The sequence below is a fragment of the Pleurodeles waltl genome, chromosome 10 (assembly GCF_031143425.1).
Source record: "Pleurodeles waltl isolate 20211129_DDA chromosome 10, aPleWal1.hap1.20221129, whole genome shotgun sequence".
NCBI classification, from domain to species: domain Eukaryota; kingdom Metazoa; phylum Chordata; class Amphibia; order Caudata; family Salamandridae; genus Pleurodeles; species Pleurodeles waltl.
In genome coordinates, this window is record NC_090449.1 from 1,044,658,190 (window position 1) to 1,044,673,871 (window position 15,682).

The 15,682-nt window shown below is 47.4% G+C and overlaps 1 protein-coding gene and 1 non-coding gene across 3 annotated transcripts in view; both read left to right on the forward strand.

Moving 5' to 3' along the window:
• TOP2B (DNA topoisomerase II beta) overlaps positions 1–15,682 on the forward strand; it is a 485,217-nt gene that overhangs the window by 309,283 nt on the left and 160,252 nt on the right. The gene's annotated exons all lie outside the window — the stretch shown is intronic.
• LOC138262530 (U4atac minor spliceosomal RNA) lies at positions 5,539–5,664 on the forward strand. The gene has a single exon (XR_011199252.1). It is a non-coding gene; the product is annotated as a U4atac minor spliceosomal RNA (small nuclear RNA).

A 15,682-nucleotide genomic window follows, 5' to 3' on the forward strand; every position in this document is an offset into this window, starting at 1 on the left:
GCCTCAGAGTGACAAAGGCACTCTCCCCATGGGGCCAGCAACATGTCTCTGGTGTGGCAGGCTGCTGGAACTAGTCAGCCTACACAGACAGTCGGTTAAGTTTCAGGGGGCACCTCTAAGGTGCCCTCTGTGGTGTATTTTACAATAAAATGTACACTGGCATCAGTGTGCATTTATTGTGCTGAGAAGTTTGATACCAAACTTCCCAGTTTTCAGTGTAGCCATTATGGTGCTGTGGAGTTCGTGTTTGACAGACTCCCAGACCATATACTCTTATGGCTACCCTGCACTTACAATGTCTAAGGTTTTGTTTAGACACTGTAGGGGTACCATGCTCATGCACTGGTACCCTCACCTATGGTATAGTGCACCCTGCCTTAGGGCTGTAAGGCCTGCTAGAGGGGTGTCTTACCTATACTGCATAGGCAGTGAGAGGCTGGCATGGCACCCTGAGGGGAGTGCCATGTCGACTTACTCGTTTTGTCCTCACTAGCACACACAAGCTGGCAAGCAGTGTGTCTGTGCTGAGTGAGAGGTCTCCAGGGTGGCATAATACATGCTGCAGCCCTTAGAGACCTTCCTTGGCATCAGGGCCCTTGGTACTAGAAGTACCAGTTACAAGGGACTTATCTGAATGCCAGGGTGTGCCAATTGTGGATACAATGGTACATTTTAGGTGAAGGAACACTGGTGCTGGGGCCTGGTTAGCAGGGTCCCAGCACACTTCTCAGTCAAGTCGGCATCAGTATCAGGCAAAAAGTGGGGGGGTAACTGCAACAGGGAGCCATTTCTTTACAGTGTTTTTACTGAGTAGTCTACAAAGTCAACCCAGGTCTGGCTCGAGGATTTTTGAGCCCCCCTGAATCTAATCCTATACTCCTCAGTGGAGAATCCAAAGCCCTCAATCAGGGTACCCTTCATGAGGTCATAAGATTCTGCATCTTGTCCAGAGAGTGTGAGGAGTCTATCCCTACACTTTCCTGTGAACATTTCCCAAAGGAGCGCACCCCAGTGAGATCTGTTCACTTTTCTGGTTACACAAGCCCTCTCAAAAGCTGTGAACCACTTGGTGATGTCATCACCATCTTCATATTTAGTTACAATCCCTTTAGGGATTTTCAACATGTCAGGAGAATCTCTGACCCTATTTATGTTGCTGCCACCATTGATGGGTCCTAGGCCCATCTCTTGTCTTTCCCTCTCTATGGCTAGGATCTGTCTTTCCAAAGCCAATCTTTTGGCCATCCTGGCTAACTGGATGTCCTCTTCACTGGAGTTATCCTCAGTGATTTCAGAGGTGTTGGTCTCTCCTGTGAGGGAACCAGCATCTCTGACTATTATTTTTGGAGTCAGGGTTTGAGAGACCCTGTTCTCCCTAGATAGGACTGGTAGGGGGGAATTTTCCTCCAAGTCACTATCCTCTTCCTCTGAGTTGCCACCCTCAGAGGGGTTGGCCTTTTCAAACTCTGCCAAAAGCTCCTGGAGCTGTATTTTGGTAGGTTTGGGGCCCATTGTTATTTTCTTTATTTTACAGAGTGACCTTAGCTCCCTCATCTTAAGATGGAGGTAAGGTGTGGTGTCGAGTTCCACCACAGTCACATCTGTGCTAGACATTTTGCTTCTAAAAGTTGGAATACTTTTTAAGAATCTACAACTGGTTCTAGAATCTAATTCAAACTTTTACAAACTTTTAAACTCTAAAAGAAATGCTAAACAGGATCTAACACAAGGCCCTAGCAGGTCTTTTAAGAATTTAGAAAACTTTTCAAATTGCAAAAATCAATTTCTAATGACAATTTTGGAATTTGTCGTGTGATCAGGTATTGGCTGAGTAGTCCAGCAAATGCAAAGTCTTGTACCCCACCGCTGATCCACCAATGTAGGAAGTTGGCTCTGTATGTGCTATTTCAAAGTAAGGAATAGCATGCACAGAGTCCAAGGGGTCCCCTTAGAGGTAAAATAGTGGTAAAAAGAGATAATACTAATGCTCTATTTTGTGGTAGTGTGGTCGAGCAATAGGCTTATCCAAGGAGTAGTGTTAAGCATTTGTTGTACATACACATAGACAATAAATGAGGTACACACACTCGGAGACAAATCCAGCCAATAGGTTTTGTTATAGAAAAATATATTTTCTTAGTTTATTTTAAGAACCACAGGTTCAAATTTAAAATGTAATATCTTGTTTGAAAGGTATTGCAGGTAAGTACATTAGGAACTTTGAATCATTTCAATTGCATGTATACTTTTCAAGTTATTGACAAATAGCTACTTTAAAAGTGGACACTTAGTGCAATTTTCACAGTTCCTGGGGGAGGTAAGTTTTTGTTAGTTTTACCAGGTAAGTAAGACACTTACAGGGTTCAGTTCTTGGTCCAAGGTAGCCCACCGTTGGGGGTTCAGAGAAACCCCAAAGTCACCACACCAGCAGCTCAGGGCCGGTCAGGTGCAGAGTTCAAAGTGGTGCCCAAAACACATAGGCTAGAATGGAGAGAAGGGGGTGCCCCGGTTCCGGTCTGCTTGCAGGTAAGTACCCGCGTCTTCGGAGGGCAGACCAGGGGGGTTTTGTAGGGCACCGGGGGGGACACAAGCCCACACAGAAATTTCACCCTCAGCAGCGCGGGGGCGGCCGGGTGCAGTGTAGAAACAAGCGTCGGGTTCGCAATGTTAGTCTATGAGAGATCAACGGATCTCTTCAGCGCTGCAGGCAGGCAAGGGGGGGCTTCCTCGGGGAAACCTCCACTTGGGCAACGGAGAGGGACTCCTGGGGGTCACTTCTCCAGTGAAAGTCCGGTCCTTCAGGTCCTGGGGGCTGCGGGTGCAGGGTCTCTTCCAGGCGTCGGGACTTAGGTTTCAGAGAGTCGCGGTCAGGGGGAGCCTCGGGATTCCCTCTGCAGGCGGCGCTGTGGGGGCTCAGGGGGGACAGGTTTTGGTACTCACAGTCGTAGAGTAGTCCGGGGGTCCTCCCTGAGGTGTTGGTTCTCCACCAGCCGAGTCGGGGTCGCCGGGTGCAGTGTTGCAAGTCTCACGCTTCTTGCGGGGAGATTGCAGGGTCTTTAAAGCTGCTCCTTGAAACAAAGTTGCAGTCTTTTTGGAGCAGGTCCGCTGTCCTCGGGAGTTTCTTGTCTTTTTCGAAGCAGGGCAGTCCTCAGAGGATTCATAGGTCGCTGGTCCCTTGGAAGGCGTCGCTGGAGCAGAGTTCTTTGGAAGGCAGGAGACAGGCTGGTGAGTTTCTGGAGCCAAGGCAGTTGTCGTCTTCTGGTCTTCCTCTGCAGGGGTTTTCAGCTAGGCAGTCCTTCTTCTTGTAGTTTGCAGGAATCTAATTTTCTAGGGTTCAGGGTAGCCCTTAAATACTAAATTTAAGGGCGTGTTTAGGTCTGGGGGGTTAGTAGCCAATGGCTACTAGCCCTGAGGGTGGGTACACCCTCTTTGTGCCTCCTCCCAAGGGGAGGGGGTCACAATCCTAACCCTATTGGGGGAATCCTCCATCTGCAAGATGGAGGATTTCTAAAAGTTAGAGTCACTTCAGCTCAGGACACCTTAGGGGCTGTCCTGACTGGCCAGTGACTCCTCCTTGTTGCTTTCTTTGTTCCCTCCAGCCTTGCCGCCAAAAGTGGGGGCCGTGGCCGGAGGGGGCGGGCAACTCCACTAAGCTGGAGTGCCCTGCTGGGCTGTGACAAAGGGGTGAGCCTTTGAGGCTCACCGCCAGGTGTTACAGCTCCTGCCTGGGGGAGGTGTTAGCATCTCCACCCAGTGCAGGCTTTGTTACTGGCCTCAGAGTGACAAAGGCACTCTCCCCATGGGGCCAGCAACATGTCTCTAGTGTGGCAGGCTGCTGGAACTAGTCAGCCTACACAGATAGTCGGTTAAGTTTCAGGGGGCACCTCTAAGGTGCCCTGTGTGGTGTATTTTACAATAAAATGTACACTGGCATCAGTGTGCATTTATTGTGCTGAGAAGTTTGATACCAAACTTCCCAGTTTTCAGTGTAGCCATTATGGTGCTGTGGAGTTCGTGTTTGACAGACTCCCAGACCATATACTCTTATGGCTACCCTGCACTTACAATGTCTAAGGTTTTGTTTAGACACTGTAGGGGTACCATGCTCATGCACTGGTACCCTCACCTATGGTATAGTGCACCCTGCCTTAGGGCTGTAAGGCCTGCTAGAGGGGTGTCTTACCTATACTGCATAGGCAGTGAGAGGCTGGCATGGCACCCTGAGGGGAGTGCCATGTCGACTTACTCGTTTTGTCCTCACTAGCACACACAAGCTGGCAAGCAGTGCGTCTGTGCTGAGTGAGAGGTCTCCAGGGTGGCATAAGACATGCTGCAGCCCTTAGAGACCTTCCTTGGCATCAGGGCCCTTGGTACTAGAAGTACCAGTTACAAGGGACTTATCTGGATGCCAGGGTCTGCCAATTGTGGATACAAAAGTACAGGTTAGGGAAAGAACACTGGTGCTGGGGCCTGGTTAGCAGGCCTCAGCACACTTTCAATTGTAAACATAGCATCAGCAAAGGCAAAAAGTCAGGGGGCAACCATGCCAAGGAGGCATTTCCTTACAGTTATGCTCTATTGACTGAGTGTTGGGAGTGAGACAGACCTGTCAGAGTATCACTTATCTGCATCTGCTGATAAAGCAGAGCTCCGTCATTGAACTTCACAATTAGTATGCACATTCTTTGAATGGTATTTAGCAATTAAATTAATATTATGCATTATTTGTTTACTGATTGTGTGAATTGTAGTGCCCAACTCAGCAGATAATAAGCTAATGATAATTAGGCCCCAAACATATTTCTTCACACATCCCTTTCGTATTAGTCTATTTCCTATCTAACATATATAGCTACACTTGTTAAATAAGCCGTAGTCATGTCAAACCACTTATGGTTTCTCTTCTTTCCTTATGCTGTCATTGGTCAGCAGTCTGAATTCAGCCCAACAGCATCTCCTCTCAGCAACCAGTCCATGTGTCTAACCTTGCCTCTGAACATGCACTTTTTTAGGTCGAGCCTAGACGTCGCTTGCGCTGTCTTCGAGACATGTTGTATATACTTTGTGGGCTTACAGCCCACCCATTGCTTTTCATTTATTTATTTCAGTGGCCTTTAAAAATCATTTCTTCCAAGTGGTTAATCTTTCCTATTTTTCTCTCTCTTTCGTTAGTTGTTCACTCCCACAGAGCAGCGCCCCATCACCTGTAGTCTTCCATTTGTGTGCATTTAGGCTTGTTTGTGTGCACTATTTTTTTTTTTCTTTTGTTTCTGCATGTGTTTCAGGAAGGTACGGTTTTCTTCCTCTGTCATGTTGTTGCAAGGTGCCTCCGGTGGCATGGGATGGCTCTCTATTTGCGCAGTGCTCCCTCATGCCTTTTGATTTCAAGCATGATTGAAAATAGATCTGTAAATTATGTTGCATTTTTTTTTTCTGTTCAGCAAGACTTTCACTTCATACAATAATTACTGCAGTTATCACCATAATAAAACGTGGGTCTTTGCGGCTCAGGATCTTTGCACCAGGGTTTGCTTTTCAACCATCTTTGTTTTGGGGTTGTGCTGCTGTTCAGTGATCAGATAGTGAGAATAGCACTGCTAACACCTCAACAACACGTGCGTGCCACTATTGCGACAGCTTTAGAAAGGAGCAATTTTTTGTAACTACAGTTCCTCAAAAAACAGTAAACAATTACAGTCATTAAGCTAAAAGAACGGCACATTAAAATTAAAGAATATTATTCTACAAATCCGGTCATTTTAATTCTAAATTTGAGTCGTTACTTCACAATATCTTCGCCAGGCCGTAAATTCTTTTTCACCACTACATGGCAGCACAGTCAACTCATTCACTCGTGAATAAACAGTTGACTTATTTTTATTATATTTTTGCTGTTACCATCAGCGAGAACTATCAGCCTTGCAGCTCAGTGCCTTCGTTAGTGTTGATACTGCTGACACATTCACTCCTTTTCAATACTCTTTTAATTAACCAATGTCACAGAGCCGCAGGAACTTCAATATGTAGAAGTTTCAAGTTCTGTTTGGGTGACGCAAGCTGTGGTGAGTCTACAATGTCCCCGAGCAAGTCTGCTGGCCTGACCAGAGGGGACATGCAAAAACTCCTACCTCTTTGGTGTTTTCGCCAGCAGCATACGGAAAACACCAGTGCTATGAAATTGCTCAAAATGACTATAGAATGGTTGCTGGCACCCTTCGCATTTGAACTCTGCATTGGGGTAAATGTGGCTTTTTGATGCCAAAAGAAATATCTCCTGCGCAGAGTGCTGCATAAAAGTACAACAAATGCTTAACACTACTCCTTTGATAAGCCTACTGCTCGACCACACTACCACAAAATAGATGTAGGAAGTTGGCTCTGTATGTGCTATTTCAAAGTAAGGAATAGCATGCACAGAGTCCAAGGGTTCCCCTTAGAGGTAAGATAGTGGCAAAAAGAGATAATACTAATGCTCTATTTTGTGGTAGTGTGGTCGAGCAGTAGGCTTATCCAAGGAGTAGTGTTAAGCATTTGTTGTACATACACATAGACAATAAATGAGGTACACACACTCAGAGACAAATCCAGCCAATAGGTTTTTATATAGAAAAATATCTTTTCTTAGTTTATTTTAAGAACCACATGTTCAAATTCTACATGTAATATCTCATTCGGAAGGTATTGCAGGTAAGTACTTTAGGAACTTCAAATCATCAAAATTGCATGTATACTTTTCAAGTTATTCACAAATAGCTGTTTTAAAAGTGGACACTTAGTGCAATTTTCACAGTTCCTAGGGGAGGTAAGTATTTGTTAGGTTAACCAGGTAAGTAAGACACTTACAGGGCTTAGTTCTTGGTCCAAGGTAGCCCACCGTTGGGGGTTCAGAGCAACCCCAAAGTCACCACACCAGCAGCTCAGGGCCGGTCAGGTGCAGAGTTCAAAGTGGTGCCCAAAACACATAGGCTAGAATGGAGAGAAGGGGGTGCCCCGGTTCCGGTCTGCTTGCAGGTAAGTACCCGCGTCTTCGGAGGGCAGACCAGGGGGGTTTTGTAGGGCACCGGGGGGGACACAAGTCCACACAGAAATTTCACCCTCAGCGGCGCGGGGGCGGCCGGGTGCAGTGTAGAAACAAGCGTCGGGTTCGCAATGTTAGTCTATGAGAGATCTCGGGATCTCTTCAGCGCTGCAGGCAGGCAAGGGGGGGATTCCTCGGGGAAACCTCCACTTGGGCAAGGGAGAGGGACTCCTGGGGGTCACTTCTCCAGTGAAAGTCCGGTCCTTCCGGTCCTGGGGGCTGCGGGTGCAGGGTCTCTCCCAGGCGTCGGGACTTTAGGTTCAAAGAGTCGCGGTCAGGGGAAGCCTCGGGATTCCCTCTGCAGGCGGCGCTGTGGGGGCTCAGGGGGGACAGGTTTTGGTACTCACAGTATCAGAGTAGTCCTGGGGTCCCTCCTGAGGTGTTGGATCTCCACCAGCCGAGTCGGGGTCGCCGGGTGCAGTGTTGCAAGTCTCACGCTTCTTGCGGGGAGCTTGCAGGGTTCTTTCAAGGCTGCTGGAATCAAAGTTGCAGCCTTTCTTGGAGCAGGTCCGCTGTCCTCGGGAGTTTCTTGTCTTTTCGAAGTAGGCGCAGTCCTCAGAGGATGTCGAGGTCGCTGGTTCCTTTGGAAGGCGTCGCTGGAGCAGGATCTTTGGAAGGCAGGAGACAGGCCGGTGAGTTTCTGGAGCCAAGGCAGTTGTCGTCTTCTGGTCTTCCGCTGCAGGGGTTTTCAGCTGGGCAGTCCTTCTTCTTGTAGTTGCAGGAATCTAATTTTCTAGGGTTCAGGGTAGCCCTTAAATACTAAATTTAAGGGCGTGTTTAGGTCTGGGGGGTTAGTAGCCAATGGCTACTAGCCCTGAGGGTGGGTACACCCTCTTTGTGCCTCCTCCCAAGGGGAGGGGGTCACAATCCTAACCCTATTGGGGGAATCCTCCATCTGCAAGATGGAGGATTTCTAAAAGTTAGAGTCACTTCAGCTCAGGACACCTTAGGGGCTGTCCTGACTGGCCAGTGACTCCTCCTTGTTGCTTTCTTTGTTCCCTCCAGCCTTGCCGCCAAAAGTGGGGGCCGTGGCCGGAGGGGGCGGGCAACTCCACTAAGCTGGAGTGCCCTGCTGGGCTGTGACAAAGGGGTGAGCCTTTGAGGCTCACCGCCAGGTGTCACAGCTCCTGCCTGGGGGAGGTGTTAGCATCTCCACCCAGTGCAGGCTTTGTTACTGGCCTCAGAGTGACAAAGGCACTCTCCCCATGGGGCCAGCAACATTTCTCTAGTGTGGCAGGCTGCTGGAACCAGTCAGCCTACACAGCTAGTTGGTTAAGTTTCAGGGGGCACCTCTAAGGTGCCCTCTGTGGTGTATTTTACAATAAAGTGTACACTGGCATCAGTGTGCATTTATTGTGCTGAGAAGTTTGATACCAAACTTCCCAGTTTTCAGTGTAGCCATTATGGTGCTGTGGAGTTCGTGTAAAACAGACTCCCAGACCATATACTCTTATGGCTACCCTGCACTTACAATGTCTAAGGTTTTGTTTAGACACTGTAGGGGCATAGTGCTCATGCACTGGTACCCTCACCTATGGTATAGTGCACCCTGCCTTAGGGCTGTAAGGCCTGCTAGAGGGGTGTCTTACCTATACTGCATAGGCAGTGAGAGGCTGGCATGGCACCCTGAGGGGAGTGCCATGTCGACTTACTCATTTTGTTCTCACTAGCACACACAGGCTTGTAAGCAGTGTGTCTGTGCTGAGTGAGGGGTCTCTAGGGTGGCATAAGACATGCTGCAGCCCTTAGAGACCTTCCTTGGCATCAGGGCCCTTGGTACTAGAAGTACCAGTTACAAGGGACTTATCTGAATGCCAGGGTGTGCCAATTGTGGATACAATGGTACATTTTAGGTGAAGGAACACTGGTGCTGGGGCCTGGTTAGCAGGGTCCCAGCACAATTCTCAGTCAAGTCAGCATCCGTATCAGGCAAAAAGTGGGGGGTAACTGCAACAGGGAGCCATTTCTTTACAATAGAGCATTAGTATTATCTCTTTTTGCCACTATCTTACCTCTAAGGGGAACCCTTGGACTCTGTGCATACTATTCCTTACTTTGAAATAGTGCATACAGAGCCAACTTCCTACAGCTTCCCTCAGAAGGGAAATGCCAACCCCCTCCCCAGGGCCATTTTGGCACCCAGACAGGCAGAAAAATTAGCTATGCAGGTTAGATTTGCAGGCTGGACACACCTATAGGGTGACAAGCCCAAAATGAGCACAGGCTTAGGAATTCCAACATCTTGTGTGTGGTGGAATTTGGAATTCTGGGACAGGGTGATGCCCACTCCTCAAAGGAAGTGGTCATCTAGGGAGCATAGTGACCCCAGTAGTAAGTAGCCCATTGGTTACTGATATTCTCTCCCCTAAAAACCCCTAAATTTTGTATTTAGGGGACTTCCTGATATCAGGACCTGAGATTAGCTGGACTCCAGGGGCAGGACCCAAAGAGCTGTGACAAGAACGGAGGAGCAGAAACTGACTTGGCCCCAGCCCCACCGGCCTGGCTGTTGTACTTGACAATTTTGCCAAAGATTACTTGTCCGCCAGCTGTTCTGCCTCCAAAAAGCCTGGAAGAACGGTCAGTACTTTGCAAAGTAACCAGGATCTCCTGTGGTAAAGCAGAGCCGCTTACCTGCAAGCACCAAAGAAGACTTACGAGGACTCCAGACAACCAAAACCGGGCAGCACAACTGTACCCGTGTCCCCTAGCCTGAGTTAGTGGGCTAACCGTGCCAGCGTGGGCCTCGGGCCCTCCAGAGCTAAAGCACACCTTGGGTTTGCCAACATTGGACATCTCAAAGCTGCCTGCAACCTCTTTCTGCAGCCCCCTCCAACCATGAATATCCTCGAGCACCGGAACCCAACGCCAAAAAACATCACTGCACCGAGCCCCACAGCCCAAGGAGAAGTGGGCCAATGGTGTCGCTACATGCCTGAGGATTCTAAAGGGTCGAGCATCCTGTTGGTTCCTCCGGACTGGCTGCACAGTCCCTGTTTGCGGCCTTTCGGACAAGACTTATCTCCATCGAAGTGAATGGGACACGGGGCACCTGACGTCTTAAAACACCTCAGCACCCAGATGCCCCAGAGCTCCCCTGAGGTGAACTGTTGGTGTGACCTTGGACCTTACCCCATATTCACCTCAAGTCCAGAAGAACAGTCCTGTAGGTTGTTGCTAAGTGCCTGAATGAAGTATGTTTATTTTTCCCATAGGATAACATTAGGGCATCCAGCACTGAAAAGCACCTCTGCACCCTGGTGCTCCAGTGCCTACCGAAGTGACTTCTTGGTGCTGCCTTGGACCTTGCCCCATACTTACCTTAACTTCAGAAGATGGGTCCTGGAAGTCGTTGCTAAGTACCCATATGCAGTATATGTTTTTCCCCATGAGATGACTTTACCGCTCTAAAAATTAGTCAACTTTTGAAAACTGTAAAAATTCATCACTTGACAAGTACTCACCCGATTCCAATGAACTTGGTATCAAAATTTATATAAAGTATGTTATTTTTTATAAATTGGTGTTGGATTTCTTTGAGTGTGTCGCTAACTGCCTTTGTGTGTGAAATACATGCTTAGCCCAACCCTCTGATATGCCTAACTGCTCGGTCACACTACCACAAAAGAGAGCATTTGGGGTGTCATTTGTGCCTCCGTAATTCCTTTGGATTTTGCTTGGACTCTCTACACTTTGTGCCTCTCCAGCTTCCTACACTGTCTCAATGACCAAGATAGAGGGAGTCTTTGCTTTGGTGTCAACTAAGAGCAGTAACACTCTAAGCATATCCAAGATCATTGCCTCTTGTATTTTTTTTTTTCTTCCCCTGTTGTCGGCATCTTTGTTTCCTGTCCTCGCTTACTCTGTCACGTTTCTTTATCCTCCCTCCTTGCTTGTCAGGATAACACACACCATGAGACATGGTGCCTAGCCTCCCCTTGCTACATTCTTGCATACAGCTGCCTCGGCTTGAAGAGGGGACAGAGTTAATCACCCTCAGCCCATTTTGGGGTATTTTGTAGATACAGCTGCGTGTCTCTGCTCGTTTGCTGTGTTGCCAGTGGATCGCATCCTATTAGAACAGATATTTTTAAAACATTGTTTTAATTCATTTATGTTTTTATGGTTCATGTTTAATTAGCTCACAAGTGCCGCCCTTTTACCCCCTCCATGACTGACTGCCCCAGGACTTTACAGCAACAGCCTTTTCTCTGTTGGCTCCCACCACAGACGTTAACTAAAACCGTTTTTTTAAAAAAAATCACACCTGACATTTACTGCATATTTATTTTTTTCTGTCTATATTCTGTGTTCCTCAGCAAAAAATAATAAACAGATAAACACAGACTGACAGGATTTCACTTTATCCTCATCTGGAGCCCTGCCATCATTTGCATTGTGTTTTAAAAAAAACAATTTTATGTTCCTGTTGTGACACTACACGTTGTTCTTTGAACCCAGCATGCTTGCTCTAAGTGGACATTTTGTGTACCCGTAGCCTCTCTTCGGGAGCTCTGAGGGGCCCCCACAAACAGACTTTTCTAATGACATTTTACCAGCTCAGTGATACTCCTTCCGTTAACTCCTGGAAGACGAAAGACAGAATAAATTGTCAGGATTGTGCCCTGTGCTCTCCAGATTACAAACACCTCTGCAGCAGGCACACAAACAGATTGTTGTGGTTGTTCCCCTCTAACAGACGCTTCCCAAGTAGGCCAGGTTTTGAACATTGTATTTTGTGAAAAGCTTAACAGGGACAGGTTAATCATCGTGTTCTTACATTTCCAATGCTTGTATGTGTTATGGGGACCCAGGCAGTATGTGAACCGTCACAGGGATATTTCAGTTTTATCATCTTTTCTTTGGTAATTTTAGAGCATGTTAATTAGTTTTATTAAGATTTAAGGCTCCTTGTTTTTGTTTTCCTGTTTAGAACATTGCCTCTCCCACAGCTTCAGGACATGCTTGTTTAACAGGTAGTCTTACTTGTAAAAATGTTGTAGCTTCAGTGCAAGATAATCACAGAGACATTCTGCAATTCTAAAGTGCCAGTCCTAAAGAGCATCGCCAAAGGCACTGGCAAAGCCAGCAGGTCCCAAAAGGGAGACCTATGGACTGTGCCAGTACTTATTTATTTTTATTGTTAGTGGCGTCTTATGGAGCGAGGAGGGATCACTCGTGCTCAGCTCCAGCTTTGCTGCAAAAATGTGCAAATGATGCCCTGTTTGTAGAAGCAAATGCTTCTTTTCACTTTCACCTCCTAAAACTGATGCCTACAAGGTAATCTCACTTGCAGCCACCATTGCAATAGGCACAGTAGGGAAGTGGAGTATTTTCCTTCTTTGTGTTAGTTTGGACAGTGTCAAAAACATGTGGTCCTTAAATAGAAAACTTGGCAGTCGAGCACCAAGTTTGCATAACCATTCATTCTATTACTTCTCTTTTCTATGCACTGTGCCCATTACATTCCTTACTACTGAATGCAGCCATGTCTACATGCAATCAGGCCTATCTTAAATACTGAATGTATTCTTATTATTCAGAGCCACTGGCACACACAACCCCAACAGGAGTAATAAGGAGCTTTACAAGACAAGAGATATGGTTGGTGATTTAATTATAGCGGCAGGCAGATGAAAAATTCTTGCCATCTGCATAGTCATCATGGTCATAACTCCTTTCTCTCAAAGGGCACACTTGTACGAGTGTGTTAGCTGTAGGTTGGAAAAAAATATACCCATGCAGTTTCCCATAGGGATTTTGAACAAGCCTACAGCCCAAACCACTGAAGAGAATTATACCACATCTGTTAGAAAGCCAGATCTTTGTCCAGAAAGAGTGCTTTTATAAAGTGTTGCAAATCTGTTTCAGTAGTTTTGGCTTTATTAAAGGAAAAAAAAATATATAGATATCTAAGAATGCGGATCCACGGCGGGCAATGACGTGAGGGGTCAGGATAGAGGTATCCTCCCCACATAGTACTGATGGAGGGGTCTCTGAGGGACACCTCATGGGCAAGACACTGTCCCGAAACGTTTTTTTTTTGGGGGGGGGAGGTTGCTAGGATGTTAATGCAAGGATCCGCACTCCGCTGGCCAGTAGAGGAGAAAAAACCTCACACGCACTCACCAACCAAGTAGGGGTTGGCTGCAGGCCTAAGCCCAACCTCCCACCGCGCATGGTGGAAGGCAGAGCTGGCGTGGGACTGGCTGCACGCTGGAGTTGGCCACAGGCAGTGCAGTCAAGCCCCTGCTGCGTTACAGAAATTTTAGAAATTCACTGAAAAATCCAAAGGTTACAAGGACGTTATTGTTAGGATCAGAATTTATACACAAAAAACCCTAGAAATTCAACAGTTACAGTTGGCTATCTCAACTATAACTCTTGCCCTAAGGTAACTATAACTCGCTCCCTCATCATGCACTTGTAATCACAGCACATATTCGATCACTCATGACATCTTCAGTGATATCATTGATAATATCTGTAGGAAAGTGCTCCTTTTTGACATATCACCCTCATGTTTTGCCTGGTTTATGATGTAATTTCGACTGAAAGTACACTGGGTTCCTGCTATCTAGGTCCCCAGTGCTACATTTCTTTCTCTAAACTGTACAGTTGTTCCCCCAATTGGCAATACTTTTGGCACCCCTGTAAGTCCCTAGCACATGCTACCCCAGGTGTTTGTATGATGGAACCACGCATGCTTGAACAACGCAGTCTGTACTCCGACCGCGTTGTTTCCACGCGTGTCTTTACCACGATTTTTTGTTGTAAAGGCATGCCTAGTAAAGGCATGTGTGGAAACGGCATGTGTGATTGCCACATACCACACCCTAAAAACATAAGTACACCGACCTCCCTTAAAAACCCTTTAAAACGACCCCGATACCTGCCACCCACCCTGAGTCCTAAAACCAACCCCCACCCCCAAAAATAAACCAACCCCTAAAAACTAAAACTACCCCGACCCCCTCCTCCCACTAAAACCTAAACTACCCGACCCCCCCCCCACCCTGCCCCTAAAACTACCCCCACCCGCCCCTAAAAACTAAACTACCCTGACCCCCACCCCTAAAACTAGCGCGACCACCACCACCCCACCTCCAAAATCTAAACTACCCCGCCCCTAAAAACAAAAAATACCCCAACCCACCCCTAAAACTACAGCAACCCCCGCCCCTGAAACCCACCCTCAATAGAAAATTACCTCAACCCCCACCCCGCCCCTAAAAACAAAACCCCCTCACTCCTAAATAGAAAATTACCCCAACCCCCAAACTACCCTGACCCCTCACCCCCAAAAACTAAAAATACCATGACTCCACCCCTAAAACTACAGTGACCAACCCCCCCCCCACACCCGCCCCAAAACCTGCCCCGCGCTGAATAAAATATTACCCTAACCGTCCCACCCCCAAATAGAAAATAACCCCACCCCGCCCCACAGCACCCCTCCCCTAAAAACGACCCCAAACCCAGCCCCACTTAACCTGTCTGCGTCTTCTCCTGATGGCTCTTCCTTTTTCTCTGCCTTAACCACGCATGTGCGTTGTTCGGCACATACGTGGTTAAGGCAGAGAAAAAGGCCTGCGTTGTTCGAGCAAGTGTTGATCCGCTTGCGTGAACAATGCAGGCGTGGCTCCGGATCTTTCCCATCCGAGGTACCAAAGAGGGTCCCAGAGGGCTGCGGCATGCATTGTGCCATCCTTAGGGACCCCCTCACCTAACTCATGCAGACTGCCATTACAGACACCATGTCTTGGGGTGCAGACAAAAGTGAAAAGAGACAGGGCACACGTTCCTGTGTGCCCTGCCTGCCTGCAGACACTGCATGCAGTATAGGTACATCACCCCTACAGCAGGCCTACCAGCCCTAATGCAGGGTGCACTGTACTACATGTGTGGACATAACTGCGTGAGTAGATATATACCTGTGCTGGCCAGTTCAATTACTGCCAGTACAAGTGACCAGGGAAGCATTTTAAGTCTATGTGCTGGACACTACAGGGAGTGCAGAATTATTAGGCAAATGAGTATTTTGACCACATCATCCTCTTTATGCATGTTGTCTTACTCCAAGCTGTATAGGCTCGAAAGCCTACTACCAATTAAGCATATTAGGTGATGTGCATCTCTGTAATGAGAAGGGGTGTGGTCTAATGACATCAACACCCTATATCAGGTGTGCATAATTATTAGGCAACTTCCTTTCCTTTGGCAAAATGGGTCAAAAGAAGGACTTGACAGGCTCAGAAAAGTCAAAAATAGTGAGATATCTTGCAGAGGGATGCAGCACTCTTAAAATTGCAAAGCTTCTGAAGCGTGATCATCGAACAATCAAGCGTTTCATTCAAAATAGTCAACAAGGTCGCAAGAAGCGTGTGGAAAAACCAAGGCGCAAAATAACTGCCCATGAACTGAGAAAAGTCAAGCGTGCAGCTGCCACGATGCCACTTGCCACCAGTTTGGCCATATTTCAGAGCTGCAACATCACTGGAGTGCCCAAAAGCACAAGGTGTGCAATACTCAGAGACATGGCCAAGGTAAGAAAGGCTGAAAGACGACCACCACTGTAGGAAGTTGGCTCTGTATGTGCTATTT